Source organism: Salvelinus namaycush, unplaced genomic scaffold (assembly GCF_016432855.1).
Source record: "Salvelinus namaycush isolate Seneca unplaced genomic scaffold, SaNama_1.0 Scaffold40, whole genome shotgun sequence".
Lineage (NCBI taxonomy): Eukaryota > Metazoa > Chordata > Actinopteri > Salmoniformes > Salmonidae > Salvelinus > Salvelinus namaycush.
In genome coordinates, this window is record NW_024061008.1 from 215,904 (window position 1) to 234,293 (window position 18,390).

General features: G+C 42.7%; 1 pseudogene; it reads left to right on the forward strand.

Annotated features, from left to right (window-relative positions):
* The window catches only part of LOC120041035, a 74,224-nt pseudogene that overhangs the window by 20,418 nt on the left and 35,416 nt on the right, over window positions 1-18,390 (forward strand).

An 18,390-nucleotide genomic window follows, 5' to 3' on the forward strand; every position in this document is an offset into this window, starting at 1 on the left:
CTGTCAGCTCAGGGATTTGATCCAGCAACCTTTCGGTTACTAGTCCAACACACTAACTATTAGGCTACCTGTCCCCTGCCCCAATACAAGTAAATGGTACCTATATTAGCATTTTCTCGCTTCATAGCTAAATCGTCTAAAGGTAACTTAATTGTGTTACACAATACATTTTTAGATACTTTAGGATGATCTGGACATGAAGCGTGAAAATGCTAATATAGTTACCATTGACTTAGATATGTGACACAAATGCTAAAAAGTTTACACTAGTGGCCAGGTAAACAAAACCAAAGCATGGGTTGCTGTCACATCAGAGGTGTATCCTACGAAGCAAGCTAGATCTACTCAGGGTTTTCTAAAGGTAGCCAGCTTCAGTTACCCTCACATTCCAGGTCAGGCTTTATCCGTACTACGACGGTGGATATTGCTCGTCTGCCAGCTACTAACTCTAGCAGGCTTGTAACTGTGCATGTCGCACGTGGCTAGCCGAATGCCGAACTCAAAGATATTTACAAGTAACCCAAGATTGTTCATTTGTGTTGTTTACAGTGCAAGCAAATGAAGCATAGTGGGCAGGAGGTGGGCAATGCCAAGCACAGGATAGCGAGATCCTATTGGCTCGTTGTAGCATGTATTTGTATATTTTCATTCGGGAACGCCTCCTCTGTGAAGTCTGCGTGTGTGCAAACTCAATCTGACCTTGCACCCCTAAACCATGTAATCTTATACAACTTTTTAAAAAGGTCAGGTCTATTAAACTTAGTTCACTGTGTTGGTAACAGATTTTTGGTTTTGGGAACAGAAAAATGTATTGAGATCAGATGTTTCAGATGATAAGAAATTTTGCAGAATGTCAGCCCAGTTTCACCTAGTTCCATCCTCTCTCTCACTACACGCGACTGCACTTCCTCTCACCGGTGAGAAAACATTCTAAAGGGATACTTGGGCTTTATAGCCCCTGTGACGTGCCTGGGTTTCCCTTTCTGTCTGCGCCCAACTCTTCATTGAGAGCTGAAACAGCAATCCATGCGTGCCACATTTTCATTTGTGCCCAAAATCTAAATGAAAGAATGTTATCTTGCAAATGAATCAGGTTATGGTGTGAAAAAGGCTTTTAGAAGTGGCGTCTTTATTTTATTGCTTGTCGTTAATGCCGACTGTGGTGTGCTTTGGTGTGCTTATCAATGCTCAACCACAAGCACCTTTTTCCCCACTCCTATCGATAAAATTATTGTATTAAGTCACACACAAGTATTACTGTGTGTGAAATTTTAAATATATTTTTTCATTACTACATGTGTAATGTGATATATTTTAACATGACTGTTTTTTTTATAAAATATTTATTCAGTCATTTTCCTCAAATGAAGGGGATGATGACTTAATCTTTGCAAGAGGGAGGGAATCTGATTTCATTGGTCCTCAACTTGCATATCAGTCATTTTATTCAGGGTAAGTGGAGTTAGCCGTGAGTTAGCCTGCCCCAGAGCAGGTTAGTTCTGAAGGATTTATTGCCATAGAATCTGGCTAAAAGGTGAGCCACTTTAGTATGACCGGTTATCCAGAGTTGAACTCAAAAGTTTGGTCCTCTTTCTTCTGCTTTTTCTCTCTCAATTCAATTTCAATTTAAGGGGCTTTATTTGTATGGGAAACATATGTTTACATTGACAAAGTAAGTGAAATAGATAAACAAAAAGTGAACATTACACTCACAAAAGTTCCAAAAGAATAAAGACATTTCAAATGTCATATTGTCTATATACAGTGTTGTAATCATGTGCCAATAGTTAAAGTACAAAAGGGAAAATAAATAAACATAAATATGGGTTGTATTTACAATGGTGTTTGTTCTTCAGTGGTTGCCCTTTTCTTGTGGCAACAGGTCACAAATCTTGCTGCTGTGATTGCACACTGTGGTATTTCACCCAAAAGATATGGGAGTTTATCAAAATTGGATTGTTTTCAAATTCTTTGTGGGTCTGTGTAATCTGAGGGAAATACAGTGGCAAGAATCCAAGATGGCGTAGCAGTCAGACGTCTTTGTCCTTCGTCTTGTCGTGTCCCATGTATATACACTGCTCAAAAAAATAAAGGGAACACTAAAATAACACATCCTAGATCTGAATGAATGAAATATTCTTATTAAATACTTTTTTCTTTACATAGTTGAATGTGCTGACAACAAAATCACACAAAAATTATCAATGGAAATCAAATTTATCAACCCATGGAGGTCTGGATTGTGTATATTGTGTATATTTTTATATATTTTTCTTCGCATATCTTTTTTATATTTTTCTAAACCTCAACTTCAAAATACTATCCTGCAACCCACCTCACAAAATGTGGTGTGGATCTGTTTTTTCTAAATACCAGACCTATTTTCTCTCCATAACCCCGGATTCCTACCGCAAGCTCTGAACCTTTTCACAGGATCATCGCAGCTAGCTAGCTGCAATCCGAGTGACTACTCCTGGCTAACGTCTGTCCCGAAGCAAGGACCAATTAGCCTGGAGCTAGCCCATGCTAGGCCCATTCTCCCGGCTAGCTGAAGAGGCCCATCAGCCACTCCTGGGCTACAATACCCAGACCCCTTCTACTGCCGGTATGGGGCACGGAACCCCGCCGATCCTTCACGACTGGACTACCGACGTAACCTGCTCGAGGGGGTACTCAACTGGCCCCTACGCCGCGACGTCCCCTGAATGCCCATCTGTTAGCCTGCTACCCGTGCCCGCTAGCTGCTAGCCATGGCCCGCTAGCTGCTAGCCGTGGCCCACTAGCTGTCTAGAGCATATTGGACTGTTAGATGAATAGATCCATCGGCCAATTTCTTGAGCCACTATACCTATTTTGCCAATTGGACTTGGACCCCTCTGCTACTCGGAACCCTACTAATCCATCATGACTGGTCTATCGACGTCACTGCACGGGGAGGCTAAAACAGACTTTCCTCCGTCGCGACGTCCTTTCTAAGGCACTTCTGCTAGCTTGCTAGCCCCGACCTGCTAGCTGTCTGAATCGCCGTGTCTCCAGCCAGCCCAACCCCTCACTGGACCCCTATGATCACTCGGCTACGCATGCCTCTCCCTAATATCAATATGCCTTGTCCATTACTGTCCGGGTTAGTGGTTATTGTCTTATTTCACTGTAGAGCCTCTAGCCCTGCTCAATATGCCTTAACCAACCATTTAGTTCCACCTACCACATATGCGGTGACATCACCTGGTTTAAACGTCTCGAGAGACTATATCTCTCTCATCATTACTCAATGCCTAGGTTTACCTCCAATGTATTCACATCCTACCATACCTTTGTCTGTACATTATGCCTTGAATCTATTCTATCGCGCCCAGAAACCTGCTCCTTTTACTCTCTGTTCCGAACGTACTAGACGACCAGTTCCGTGCTTCTACACCTGCATTGCTTGCTGTTTGGGGTTTTAGGCTGGGTTTCTGTACAGCACTTCGAGATATTAACTGATGTACGAAGGGCTATATAAAATAAACTTGATTTGATTTGTTAACCTTTAGTCGTACCCTTATCCTACTCCTCCTCTGTTCCTCTGGTGATGTAGAGGTTAATCCAGGCCCTGCAGTGCCTAGCTCCACTCCTACTCCCCAGGTGCTCTCATTTGTTGACTTCTGTAACCGTAAAAGCCTTGGTTTCATGCATGTTAACATCAGAAGCCTCCTTCCTAAGTTTGTTTTATTCACTGCTTTAGCACACTCTGCCAACCCGGATGTCCTAGCCGTGTCTGAATCCTGGCTTAGGAAGACCACCAAAAACCCTGAAATGTCCTTCCCTAACTATAACATCTTCCCGACAAGATAGAACTGCCAAAGGGGGCGGTGTTGCAATCTACTGCAGAGATAGCCTGCAGAGTTCTGTCTTACTATCCAGGTCTGTAGCCAAACAATTCGAGCTTCTACTTTTAAAAATCGGGTTGAGGTCAGGACTCTGACCAGATGGCATATTTTCTTCTGTTGAAGCCATTCTGTTGTTGATTTACTTCTGTGTTTTGAGTCTTTGTCCTGTTGCGTCACTCAACTTCTGTTGAGCTTCAATTGGCAGACAGATAGCCTTACATTCTCCAGCAAAATGTCTTGATAAACTTGGGAATTAATTTTTCCATCGATGATAGCAAGCTGTCCAGGCCCTGAGGCAGCAAAGCAGCCCTAAACCATGATGCTCCCTCCACCATACTTTACAGTGAGGATGAGGTTTTGATGTTGGTGTGCTGTGCCTTTTTGTCTCAACACATAGTGTTGTGTGTTCCTTCCAAACAACTCAACTGTAGTTTAATCTGTCCACAGAATATTTTGCCAGTAGCGCTGTGGAACATCCAGGTGCACTTTTGCGAACTTCAGACGTACAGCAATGTTTTCTTTGGACAGAAGTGGCTTCTTCCGTGGTGTCCTCCCATGAATACCGTTCTTGTTTAGTTTTTTACGTATCGTAGACTCATCAACAGAGATGTTAGCATGTTCCAGAGATTTCTGTAAGTCTTTAGCTGACACTCTAGAATTCCTCTTAACCTCATTGAGCATTCTGTGCTGTGCTCTTCGCAGTCATCTTTGCAGGATGGGCACTCCTAGGGAGAGTAGCAACAGTGCTGAACTTTCTCCATTTATAGACAATTTGTCTTACCGTGGACTGATGAACATCAAGGCTTTTAGAGATACTTTTGTAAACCTTTCCAGCTTTATGCAAGTCAACAATTCTTAATCTTAGGTCTTCTGAGATATATTTTGTTCGAGGCATGGTTCACATCAGGCAATGCTTCTTGTGAATAGCAAACTCAAATTTTGTGAGTGTTTTTATAGAGCAAGGCAGCTCTAACCAACATCTCCAATCTCTTCTCATTGATTGGACTCCAGGTTAGCTGACTCTTGCCTCCAATTAGGTTTTGGAGAAGTCATTAGACTAGGGGTTCACATACTTTCCCCAACCTACACTGTGAATGTTTAAATTATGTATTCAATATTGACAAGAACAATACAATCATTTGTGTGTCATTAGTTGAAGCACACTATGTTGTGACTTAGATGAAGATCAGATCAAATTTGATAACCAATTTATGCAGAAATCCAAGTAATTCCAAAGGGTTCACATTTTTTTTGCCACTGTATGTGTCTCTAATATGGTCATACATTTGGCAGGTTAGGAAGTGCAGCTCAGTTTCCACCTCATTTTGTGGGCAGTGTGCACATAGCCTGTCTTCCGTTGAGAGCCAGGTCTACCTTCGGTGACCTTTCTCAATAGCAAGGCTATGCTCACTGAGTCTGTACATAGTCAAAGATTTCCTTAAGTTTGGGTCAGTCACAGTGGTCAGTGTGGTTCTGCCACTGTTTACTCTCAGTTTAGGGCCAAATAGCATTCTAGTTTGCACAGTTTTTTTGTAAATTCTTTCTAATGTGTCAAATAATTATCTTTTTGTTTTCTCATGATTTGGTTGGGTCTAATTGTGTTGCTGTCCTGGGGCTCTGTGGGGTCTGTTTGTGTTTGTGAACAGAGCCCCAGGACCAGCTTGCTTAGGAGACTCTTCTCAAGGTTCATCTCTCTGTAGGTGATGGCTTTGTTATGGAAGGTTTGGGAATCACTTCCTTTTAGGTGGTTGTAGAATTTAACGGCTCTTTTCTGGATTTTGATAATTAGCGGGTATCGGCCTAATTCTGCTCTGCATGCATTATTTGGTGTTTTACGTTGTACACTGAGGATATTTTTGCAGAATTCTGCATGCAGTCTCAATTTGGTGTTTGTCCCATTTTGTGAATTCTTGGTTTGTGAGTGGACCCCAGACCTCGCAGCCATAAAGGGCAATGGGTTCTATAACCGATTCAAGTATTTTTAGCTAGATCCTAATTGGTATGTCGAATTGTATCTTCCTTTTGATGGCATAGAAGGCCGTTCTTGCCTTGTCTCTCAGATTGTTCACAGCTTTGTGGAAGTTAACTGTGGTGCTGATGTTTAGGCAAAGGTATGTATAGTTTTTTGTGTGCTCTAGGGCAACGGTGTCTAGATGGAATTTGTATTTGTTGTCCTGGCAACTGGACCTTTTTTAGAAGACCATTAGTTTTGTCTTACTGATATTCACCGTCAGGTCACAGGTCTGTCAGGGCCCAGGTCTGTCAGGGCCCAGGTATGTCAGGTCCCAGGTCTGTCAGAATCTGTGCAGAAGATCTAGGTGCTGCTGTAGGCCCTCCTTGGTTGGGGACAGAAGCACCAGATCATCAGCAAACAGTAGAATGTCTCTTGCTCTCTCTCTCAATTCAATTCAATTTAAGGGCTTTATTGGCATGGGAAACATATGTTAACATTGCCAAAGCAAGTGAAGTAGATAATAAATAAACAATAAAAATTAACAGTAAACATTACACTGCAAAAAAAAAAATGTAAATGTCATATTGTCTATATACAGTGTTGTAACGATGTGCCAATAGTTAAAGTACAAAAGGGAAACCAAATAAATCATACATATGGGTTGTATTTACAATGGTGTTTGTTCTTCACTGGTTGCCCTTTTCTTGTGGCAACAGGTCACAAATCTTGCTGCTGTGATGACACACTGTGGAATTTCACCCAGTAGATATGGGAGTTTATCAATATTGGATTTGTTTTCGAATTCTTTGTGGGTCTGTGTAATCTGAGGGAAATATGTGTCTCTAATATGGTCATACATTTGGCAGGAGGTTAGGAAGTGCAGCTCAGTTTCCACCTCATTTTGTGTGCAGTGTCTCTCTCTTTCTCTCTCTTTGAGCCTGAGGCCACTACTGACAGCAACAGCATGAGAGAGAGAGTATGGTGCTCTACTTCTTTTCTAACCCAAACACTGTGTGTGTGTGTGTGTGTGTGTGTGTGTGTGTGTGTGTGTGTGTGTGTGTGTGTGTGTGTGTGTGTGTGTGTGTGTGTGTGTGTGTGTGTGTGTGTGTGTGTGTGTGTGTGTGTGTGTGTGTGTGTGTGTGTGTGTGTTAGGCATGGACATTTTCAATTATTTCACAATTAAAATAATATCATTATATTTTTTCACGTATGTGTTTTAAGGAAAAAATATTTATGTGAAACTTTAATGGAGACTTGTTCGCGCAGGGAGCTGGTGTGCTGTCCCACAGAGTATGTTTGGACGGGCGGGTGAGGGGCGAGGGAGGAGCAGGGGTGAGGGGCGAGGAAGGAGCAGAGGTGAGGGGCGAGGGAGGAGCAGGGGCTGGTGTGCTGTCCCACAGTATGTTTGGCTGCGCTCTGTTTGGACGGGCGGGTGAGGGGCGAGGGAGGAGCAGGGGCGAGGGGCGAGGGAGGAGCAGGGGCTGGTGTGCTGTCCCACAGTATGTTTGGCTGCGCTCTGTTTGGACGGGCGGGTGAGGGGCGAGGGAGGAGCAGGGGCGAGGGAGGAGCAGGGGCGAGGGGCGAGGGAGGAGCAGGGGTGAGGGGCGAGGGAGGAGCAGGGGCGAGGGAGGAGCAGGGGTGAGGGGCGAGGGAGGAGCAGTGGCTGGTGTGTGTGGCAAAGAAGCAAAGAGAAGTAGCCAAACCGACTCAGGCTTGTTAGACAATCTTGTTACTGCCATAGGTTATCGATCATACCATCTGGTAGTGTTTGTCTTCACTGCATCAAATCGATGTAAAGAAACTAGCTAGCTACAGTAGCCATCTTGTCTTGGGCAGGAGGTCACCAGAGCTGAGTTCCGGATCCTCAAATGTTCTACTGCTTGAGCTCCTGTTCCTCTTATAGAATATTAGCTCAAAAGTATTGTGGAGCTCCTGCACCCAAATATAACAGCACCAGATCCCAAAATGAGTACCGGCACCTATTTCAGTCCAAGTCAACAACACCATTCATATTAAACAGCCTACCTGTTGGTTGATCATTGTAGCCTACTCCTTCTCATTTAGCCAACTTAATTCCGTAATTGTAATTCCATTTTTGCATTGATTAGAAATCTCCCACTTAATTTTCTACACATGAAGCCTTAGACTGTAGACTGTAGCGCAGGTATGATTGACAGACAATAACAACACGCTACAGGTATGATTGACAGACAATAACAACAAGCTACTGGTATGATTGACAGACAATAACAACAAGCTACAGATGTGAAACGTGTCTTTTTTATGGGGTGCACTCATAAAAATGGTCATAAAACTGTTTTATCAAAATTGAGAATGTAATGGTCCATCCTTGTAGGCTATTTAGCAATGTCACATAATTATAATAATAATTATAATAATTCAAAGCCTTTTCACACACACAAAAAAGCCTATTTGCGACCGACCGGCTCCATTCAGTCTTATGTAGCAAAATTTGAAATTGTGTTTTTTACATTGGTTAAAAGTAGAGACTCATAGCAAGAAAATGTATATCGTACACTACAGTTGAGGAACAATGGGAAAGTAATTCTGCTTTGATAGTTGATAAACATGTAACCTCACTTTTGAGAAAATGGCCCTTGAATGTTTTGGTACCTACTGGAGAGCTTGTTCTTTGTCTACACCCATTCAGCATCATTCACACCCTTTTAAGGTTTAGCCCCATCCATCTCTTTAAGCATTCACATGTGAGGCTATGTACTAAACAACCAAAGATTTCAAGACTAAAGGCTGGTTTATACTACGGGTGTGTTCGTAAATTTAATCTGGAGCATGCTCTGGCCGAAAAGTAGGGTTAACCTTTCTCGCCCCGGGGTTCCGCTAGCGGAACACCCACAACATTCCGCTGCCTTCGCAGAGCGCGAAATTCAAAAAATATTTTTTTGAAATATTTAACTTCCACACATTAACAAGTCCAATACAGCAAATGAAAGATAAACATCTTGTGAATCCAGCCAACATGTCCGATTTTTAAAATGTTTTACAGCGAAAACACAATATATATTTATGTTAGCTCACCACAATAGCCAAACACACAACGCTATTTATCCACCGCATAGGTAGCTTTCAAAAAACCGACAAAATATAGATATAGTCAGTCACTAACCAAGAAACAACTTCATCAGATGACAGTCTTATAACATGTTACACAATACATTTATGTTTTGTTCGAAAAATTTGCATATTTGAGGTATAAATCATAGTTTTACATTGCAGCTACAATCACAAATAGCACCGAAGCAGCCAGACTAATTACAGAGAGCAACGTGAAATACCTAAATACTCATCATAAAACATTTATGAAAAATACATGGTGTACAGCAAATGAAAGATAAACATCTTGTGAATCCAGCCAATATTTCCGATTTTTTAAGTGTTTTACAGCGAAAACACAATATAGCATTATATTAGCTTACCACAATAGCCAAACACACAACCGCATTCATTCACCGCAAAGATAGCATTCGCAAAAACCAGCAATAAATATAAAATAAATCACTAACCTTGACCAACTTCATCAGATGACAGTCTTATAACATCATGTTACACAAAACATTTATGTTTTGTTCGAAAATGTGCATATTTAGAGCTGAAAACCGTGGTTATACATTGTGAAAATGTAGCAACTTTTTCCCAGAATGTCCGGATATATTTCTGACATTCACCTAATCTGACCAAATAACTCATCATAAACTTTACTAAAAAATACATGTTGGATAGCAAATGAAAGATACACTAGTTCTTAATGCAACCACCGTGTTAGATTTTTTAAATTAACTTTACCATAACAAACAGCTTACGTTATAGCGAGACAGCGCCCGCAAAAAGTGCGGAGAATAGGACTAAACATTTTCCACAGAAATACGAAATAACATCATAAATTGTTCTTACTTTTGATGAGCTTCCATCAGAATCTTGTACAAGGAGTCCTTTGTCCAGAATAAATCGTTGTTTGGTTTTAGAATGTCCTTCTCTCCTGTCGAATTAGCAACCTTAGCTAGCCATGTGGCGCGAAGATGTCCATCTCCTCTCGACGCATAGAACGGAAAACTCCAAAAGACCCATTAAACGTTAAATAAACTGATGAAACTCGGTTGAAAAAACCTACTTTATGATGTTTTTCTAATATGTATCAAATAAAAACAAAGCCGGAGATATTAGCCGTCTATACCGAACGCTTTTCAGAAGCCAATGCTGATGTCCTTCCCGCGCCTAGGTAGAGCAAGGAAATTGTGGTCACGTCATTCCAAGAGCTCTTGTTCGACCTCAGATCAAGCTAGACACCCCATTCCACCTTCCACTGCCTGTTGACATCTAGTGGAAGGCGTATGCAGTGCATGCAAATCCATAGAAATTAGACAATTGAATAGGCAGGCCCTGGAACAGAGCATCGTTTTCAGATTTTTCACTTCCTGTCTGGAAGTTTGCTGCAAAATGAGTTCTGTTTTACTCACAGATATAATTCAAACAGTTTTAGAAACTTGAGAGTGTTTTCTATCCAATAGTAATAATAATATGCATATTGTACGATCTAGAATAGAGTACGAGGCCGTTTAAATTGGGCACGATTTTTTCCCAAAGTGAAAATAGCACCCCCTACACACTAACAGGTTAATCAGAGCATTCTGACCTAACAAAAGCAGTCGAGCACCCAAGCTAACTGGTTAACGTTGGCTAGCTACTTCCAGACACAAATGGGAGAACAGCTCACGCTGACCATTTGACTCGCCTTAGCAGAGCTGGTTAGGCTGTTTTCATGTTATCCAGAGCGTTGGTGACTGTAACTGTGCTGCTGGCAACAATTGAATTATGCTTTTTTGCCAATGTTTACTGACACTGGCCATATTCAACAGGTGTTTAGCGTTTGCAAATTCGTCATTTATTCTGCGCTCTGACACACTCAGATGAGAGTGCTCTGAAATTGCAGTAAATAGCCAGACCGAATTTACCAGCTACTTCTATCGACAATTGTCGCAGTGACAATGAACCATAATCCTGTTACTTTGCATGAATCTGCAGGTAGTTTGGTTCAATGTTAGCTAGCAAATATTAGGCCATAACTAGCAATGAAGACAACTTCCTGACAAAATTAGAAATGTGTTATATCTGAAAATGTAGCCAGCTAGACTCTCTTACCCGTATACATGGGTGGACGCTTCTCCTTCTCTGTCACGGATGCCATTGTTGCCCTTAGTTTGAAGATGTAATCCGGAGACAGGTGTTTTATACAACAGCCTTCTGTGTGTTCTCATTTTGACTTTGTCTGCATATTTGCAATCAAATGCCAGAATTTTCTCCATCTCCTTAGCTACCATTAGCTTAGCTACTACTATAATTCGACCGATTTCAAAACTCGGTCCTCCAGAAAGTGGAGAGCAACACTTATGCAGTTCTACTACGTGATATCTTTTAAAAAAGCCGCATTAGAAAGGATTATCTACACATACAGACCAGCTCATGTTATAGACAGAAGCAAGCTACATGGCAGACCAATCCGAACTCATCTCTTGGCATGCCCAGCCCACTCATTATCTCAGCCAATCATGACTAGCGGGAAGGTTGCTGACTTTTTCCATGGATAAACCAACTAGGCTTGTAATTCTAATTCTAACTTCTAACTTGTAATTTAACAATTTTATTAGTATTTACAGATGGCATACACGTTTGTTATTAAGGCAAATGATAGTTCACATGTTCCATTTCTGGCCCCCCAAAAAATATATATATTTAAAAAATAGTTTACGTTCAAACGGCTCTCCTGTGAAGTAGTGACGCGCGATAAATGCCTAGTTTCCTGAAACGAGTCTAATTTATTTCTTCAAAAAAATGCATACTCTTCCAAGCAATGGAATAGTAACGTCCATTTGGATATTAGAATAACCGTCCTTAGCGTGTTAATACTGTGTTCTGACAGTGTGTTCTGATTTTGTCTTGGCAGCAGTCACCTGATACCATCCCTGGACCCAGCACAAGCCCTACTGTTCACAAGGTAATCACAGACACACACACACACACACACACACACACACACACACACACACACACACACACACACAGGTGATGTTATGTCGGCAAATAAATAGTGTTTTTTTCATCATACAGAGGTAGCTTGACATCTTAATCATATACAGTGCTTTAGGAAAGTATTCAGGCCACTTGACTTTTTCCACATTTTATTACATTACACCCTTATTCTACAATGGATTAAATAGTCTGTTTCCCTCTTCAATCTACACACAATACCCCATAATGACAAAACGAAAACAGGTTTTTAGGAATTTTTGCAAATGTATAAAAATAAACAATGGAAATATCACATTTACATAAGTACTCAGATCCTCTACTCAGTACTTTGTTAAAGAACTCTGGATCTCTGTCAGAGTGACCATCGGGTTTTTAGTCACCTCCCTGACTAAGGCCCTGCTCAGTTTGGCCGGGCGGCCAGCTCTAGGAAGAGTCTTGGCGGTTCCAATCATCTTCAATTTAAGATTGATGGAGGACACTGTGTTCTTGGGGACTGTCAATGCTGCAAAACATTTTTGGTACCCTTAACCAGATCTGTGCCTCGACACAATCCTGTCTTGGAGCTCTACGGACAATTCCTTCAACCTCATGGCTTGGTTTTTGCTCTGACATGCACTGTCAACTTTGGGACCTTATATAGACAGGTGTGTGCCTTTCCAAATCATGTCCAATCAATTGCATTTATCACAGGTGGATTCCAATCAAGATGTAGAAACATCTCAAGGCTGATCAATGGAAACAGGATGCACCTGAGCTCAATTTCGAGTCTAATAGAAAAGGGTATGAATAATTATGTAAATAAGGTATTTCTGTTTTTTATTTTTCACTTTATCATTATGGGGTATTGTGATGTCATTATGGGGTATTGTGATGTCATTATGGGGTATTGTGTGTAAATTGATGAAGAATTGTATTTATTTTATCCATTTTAGAAGAAGGCTGTAACGTAACAAAATGTGGAAAAAGCGAAGGGGTCTGAATACTTAACGAATGCACTGTACATATTGGTCAAATACTTACATTATGTAAAAACGTTACATTTTGGTGCTCTTGATTCAGCAAAAAAAGAAACGTCCTCTCACTGTCTCACTGTCTCACTATTTTTAGCAAACTTAACATGTGTAAATATTTGTATGAACATAACAAGATTCAACAGCTGAGACATAAACTGAACAAGTTCCACAGACATGTGACTAACAGAAATGGAATAATGTGTCCCTGAACAAAAGGGGGGGTCAAAATCAAAAGTAAGTCAGTATCTGGTGTGGCCACCAGCTGCATTAAGTACTGCAGTGCATCTCCTCCTCATGGACTGCACCAGATTTGCCAGTTCTTGCTGTGAGATGTTACCCCACTCTTCCACCAAGGCACCTGCAAGTTCCCAGACATTTCTGGGGGGAATGGCCCTAGCCCTCACCCTCCGATCCAACAGGTCCCAGAAGTGCTCAATGGGATTGAGATCCGGGCCCTTCGCTGGCCATGGCAGAACACTGACATTCCTGTCTTGCAGGAAATCACGCACAGATCAAGCAGTATGGCTGGTGTCATTGTCATGCTGGAGGGTCATGTCAGGATGAGCCTGCAGGAAGGGTACCACATGAGGGAGGAGGATGTCTTTCCTGTAACGCACAGCATTGAGATTGCCTGCAATGACAACAAGCTCAGTCCGATGATGCTGTGACACACCGCCCCAGACCATGACGGACCCTCCACCTCCAAATCGATCCCGCTCCAGAGTACAGACCTCGGTGTAACGCTCATTCCTTCGACGATAAATGCGAATCCGACCATCACCCCTGGTGAGACAAAACTGTGTCAGTGAAGAGCACTTTTTGCCAGTCCTGTCTGGTCCAGCAACGGTGGGTTTGTGCCCAAATGTAACGTTGTTGCCGGTGGTGTCTGGTGAGGACCTGCCTTACAACAGGCCTACAAGCCCTCAGTCCAGCCTCTCTCAGCCTATTGAGCACTGATGGAGGAATTGTGCGTTCCTGGTGTAACTCGGGCAGTTGTTGCCATCCTGTACCTGTCTCACAGGTATGATGTTCGGATGTACCGATCCTGTGCAGGTTACACGTGGTCTGCCACTGTGAGGACGATCAGCTGTCTAAGGCCTCTCACAGTACGGACATTGCAATTTATTGCCCTGGCCACATCTGCAGCCCTCATGCCTCCTTGCAGCATGCCTAAGGCACGTTCACGCAGATGAGCAGGGACCCTGGGCATCTTTCTTTTGGTGTTTTTCAGAGTCAGTAGAAGGGCCTCTTTAGTGTCCTAAGTTTTCATAACTGTGACCTCAATTGCCTACCGTCTGTAAGTTATTTGGATTTTTACAAATTATCTTTGAGAGACGGGGTCCAGAAAAAGGGACTTTTCTTTTTTTTGCTGAGTTGATATGTTATTTGACTGGTGTTTGTGTCAGTCCTGCTCCCAGAGTTTCCCATGTGCAGGGCGTGCGGTGAGGAATGCGTTCCTGTCTAATGGGCCCTACCCTGCTAAAGACAAGATTCACCTCGCCAGGATCATAAGGTGACTCTGTGTGTGTTTGTTAACTCTGAGAGAGAGAGAGAGAGAGAGAGAGAGAGCGAAAATCTGAGAGAGAGAGAGAGAGTTTATGACGAGATTTGATTAAGCTAGCGGGCTTTGCACCGGTTGTGAATTAATTGCAGTAGTTTTGGAACCGGTATGCCTCCCAGACGTGAGCCGGGTGCCCCATTCGGGCCGACGGCAAAGTCGGCTCAAAACAAAAGGGGCGTAGGTTCAACACGTGGAGGAATGAGTCGGATTCTGTTTTCACATGCAAAAGTGTTTGCTTTTGATAAAAATGCTTCATCTGCATTTCCAATGAATATCGAAGATATATATTTTATGGAAAAGAGATGTTGTATATTTCTAATCGATGCGCCTTGTTGACAACATGACAGAGCGGCGCAGATGACTTTCCATTTGAGAAAGGCACTCTTCACTCACACGGCTTCTCCCGGTCACGTGAGCCGGTTCAACCTGGGCTTAATCCCCTCTAGGAGTGTGTGTGTGTTGCTGCCGTTCAATTATGTCTAGTTCTAAAACTGAACATGTCTGTCCGCCGTTGTAGCCTAGTGCAGGTTCTGGGTGTCACCATGGCAACGCTCTATACTCGGGTGCTTGAGTTCACTTCACAGTTGCTGGAAGCCTGGAACCATGCTGACAATTCTGAAAGGAAAATGTTAAAGCCAGCGCAGTACGGTTCGGATTGGCACGGTTATGTGAAAAATATAGAACTTTATTTCAACCTGAAGTTGCCATGGTGACATACGGCATCCATTGCTGAGTGATCCATTCCAACAGAGTGCCCCGCTGAACACTAATTGCCATCTAAGGACACATCGATGTGTGTGTTCATGTGTGTGTATTGATGCTGTGTGTTTCCAGGCGTAGTTACGTGGGTGTAGACCTTGTTCAGTGGCTGTGTGAGCAGTGTGTGTACGTGCGCTGTCGGAGCATGGCCGTGCGCGTCTGGCAAGTCTTACTGGAGCTGGGCATCCTGCTGTCTGGTGAGTACACACCGGTGACGTAGCGCAGTTTCGTGCAGGGTGGGAATTATATATTTTTGGCCTGGGGCAGACAGAAACATTTGCAGTTTTATAGCTAATCTCATGCTATTTTACACAATTTGCCAGGAGGCTGAGAGAAAATGTTGCTGTTTTTGAGCTCAGGGATTCTTGAAAGACGAGACAATCTCAACTTTTTTTCCACAAATATTTGTCTTAATATTAACACATTTTTAAAATATATATTTTGATAGACCAAAGTGTCAGCTATCACAGCATGTAAAGGAACAACCCCAGGTTTTTTTTTCTTCAGGAAATGCAACTAATTGGATTTTGTATGTTGTTGCAGAGTTTGAATTCAAATCAATTTATATAGCCCTTCTTACATCAGCTGATATCTCAAAGTGCTGTACAGAAACCCAGCCTAAAACCCCAAACAGCAAGCAATGCAGGTGTAGAAGCACGGTGGCTAGGAAAAACTCCCTAGAAAGGCCAAAACCTAGGAAGAAACCTAGAGAGGAACCAGGCTATGAGGGGTGGCCAGTCCTCTTCTGGCTGTGCCGGGTGGAGATTATAACAGAACATGGCCAAGATGTTCAAATGTTCATAAATGACCAGCATGGTCAAATAATAATAATCACATAATAATTGTGGATCCTTTGCTTCAGACACTGCATTTCCAGGCATAGCGCCAACATTGAAATTAATAATACTGTATTTATATAATTCCTCAAAACAAAATATATTCCTGATAAATTTACCCTAAATGTAAATTCAAATAAGCTCAAATAAGGCAACAAAATCATCGTTTTCAGCTATAAAAAAAAGTTTTCCCTGCCGGACAAGAATCCCTGAGCTAATGTTCTGCTATTCTACACATTCTGCCATGTGCTGAGTGAAAATTGTGCAGATTTTAAGCTAATTTCCTGTATTTCCCAAAAATTCTAATTAATGGCTTATGGCGTATTCATATGCTATCTGGGGGGGCTCCACCTCTGGGGGTTGGGGGGAGGGTGTTAGCTACGCCAGTGACTGTATATATGAATGGACAAAGCCATCGATCACATGACACCATTCGTTCCTATGTGAAGACACAATAGGGCATTGAAGCCAAATTAAATTGGTTAACCTTTTACTGCAATGGGCTAAATCAGGGTCACAGTCTGCAATGGGCTAAATCAGGGTCACAGTGTAGTCTTAAACACATCTGCTTTGAGACTTCAGTATACACCTCACACACATGGTTATGGGTTTAAGATAAGATTGCTATTTTTCTATTTACTATAATGGGGGATTCTATCCTGTTTTCTGCTAACATTGCCTGCAGTACCTCGGTCGGCCTTGAACTGCTGTGGCTTCAATCATAGGGGGCAGTCGTTCTCCCCTGACACACACACGCACACAAACACACACACACACATTCTTATACAGTACGTAATGTTTGCCTTCCCAGATTCAGCTGCCTGACTGTTTTACATTGTCATGTGATCAGAGTCTATCTGTATGTGTGCGTTTCTGTGTGTGTGTGTGTGTGTGTGTGTGTGTGTGTGTGTGTGTGTGTGTGTGTGTGTGTGTGTGTGTGTGTCAGTGGACCAGTCTGTGTGTGTGTGTGTTTCAGTGGACCAGTCTATCTGTGTGTGTGTGTTTCAGTGGACCAGTCTATCTGTGTGTGTTTCAGTGGACCAGTCTATCTGTGTGTGTGTGTTTCAGTGGACCAGTCTATCTGTGTGTGTGTGTTTCAGTGGGCCAGTCTATCTGTGTGTATTTCAGTGGACCAGTCTATCTGTGTGTGTGTGTGTTTCAGTGGACCAGTCTATCTGTGTGTGTTTCAGTGGACCAGTCTATCTGTCTGTGTGTGTTTTTCAGTGGACCAGTCTATCTGTGTGTGTGTTTCAGTGGACCAGTCTATCTGTGTGTGTCTCAGTGGACCAGTCTTATCTGTGTGTGTTTTTCAGTGGACCAGTCTTATCTGTGTGTGTGTTTTTCAGTGGACCAGTCCTATCTGTGTGTGTGTTTTTCAGTGGACCAGTCCTATCTGTGTGTGTGTTTTTCAGTGGACCAGTCTTATCTGTGTGTGTTTTTCAGTGGACCAGTCTTATCTGTGTGTGTGTTTTTCAGTGGACCAGTCTTATCTGTGTGTGTTTTTCAGTGGACCAGTCTTATCTGTGTGTGTGTTTTTCAGTGGACCAGTCCTATCTGTGTGTGTGTTTTTCAGTGGACCAGTCTTATCTGTGTGTGTTTTTCAGTGGACCAGTCCTATCTGTGTGTGTGTTTCAGTGGACCAGTCTTATCTGTGTGTGTTTTTCAGTGGACCAGCGCGTGGTGTTCGGGGACTCTAACTCCTACTACCAGTTCAGCTTTGAGGAGTGTGAGTCTGCAGCCTGCGAGTTCTGCGGCCTGGAGAAGGAGGCGTGGCCAGAGGCTGTTAGGCTCCTCCTACAGCTTGTCCCATACGTCCAGTTCAGAACTGGGTAATTGTGTGTGTGTGTGTGTGTGTGTGTGTGTGTGTGTGTGTGTGTGTGTGTGTGTGTGTGTGTGTGTGTGTGTGTGTGTGTGTGTGTGTGTGTGTGTGTGTGTGTGTGTGTGTGTGTGTGTGTGTGTGAACGTGACCCAGTGTTGCCTGGGTCTTACATGACCATCACACATGAACACACACACACACACCCACACACACACACACACACACACACACGGACATGAGTAGAATCCGTGTTCCAACTGACAAGATTCATCTCTAATCTCTCCACATACTGTTAATCCCTTAGTCTGGCATTGACACACACTCACAAACACACAAACACACACACAAACACACACACACACTGTCTAATAGACTCTCTCATAGCGGGAGCTGGGAGCGTGTTGAGGGAGCATACCGGCGTTCTGAGTGTCACACAGAATTCCTGTTCCCTCCGATAGAATTCTAACTGGTCTGTGTGGCATTCCAACTGAGCCTGCTACCTAACTCAATCTGTCA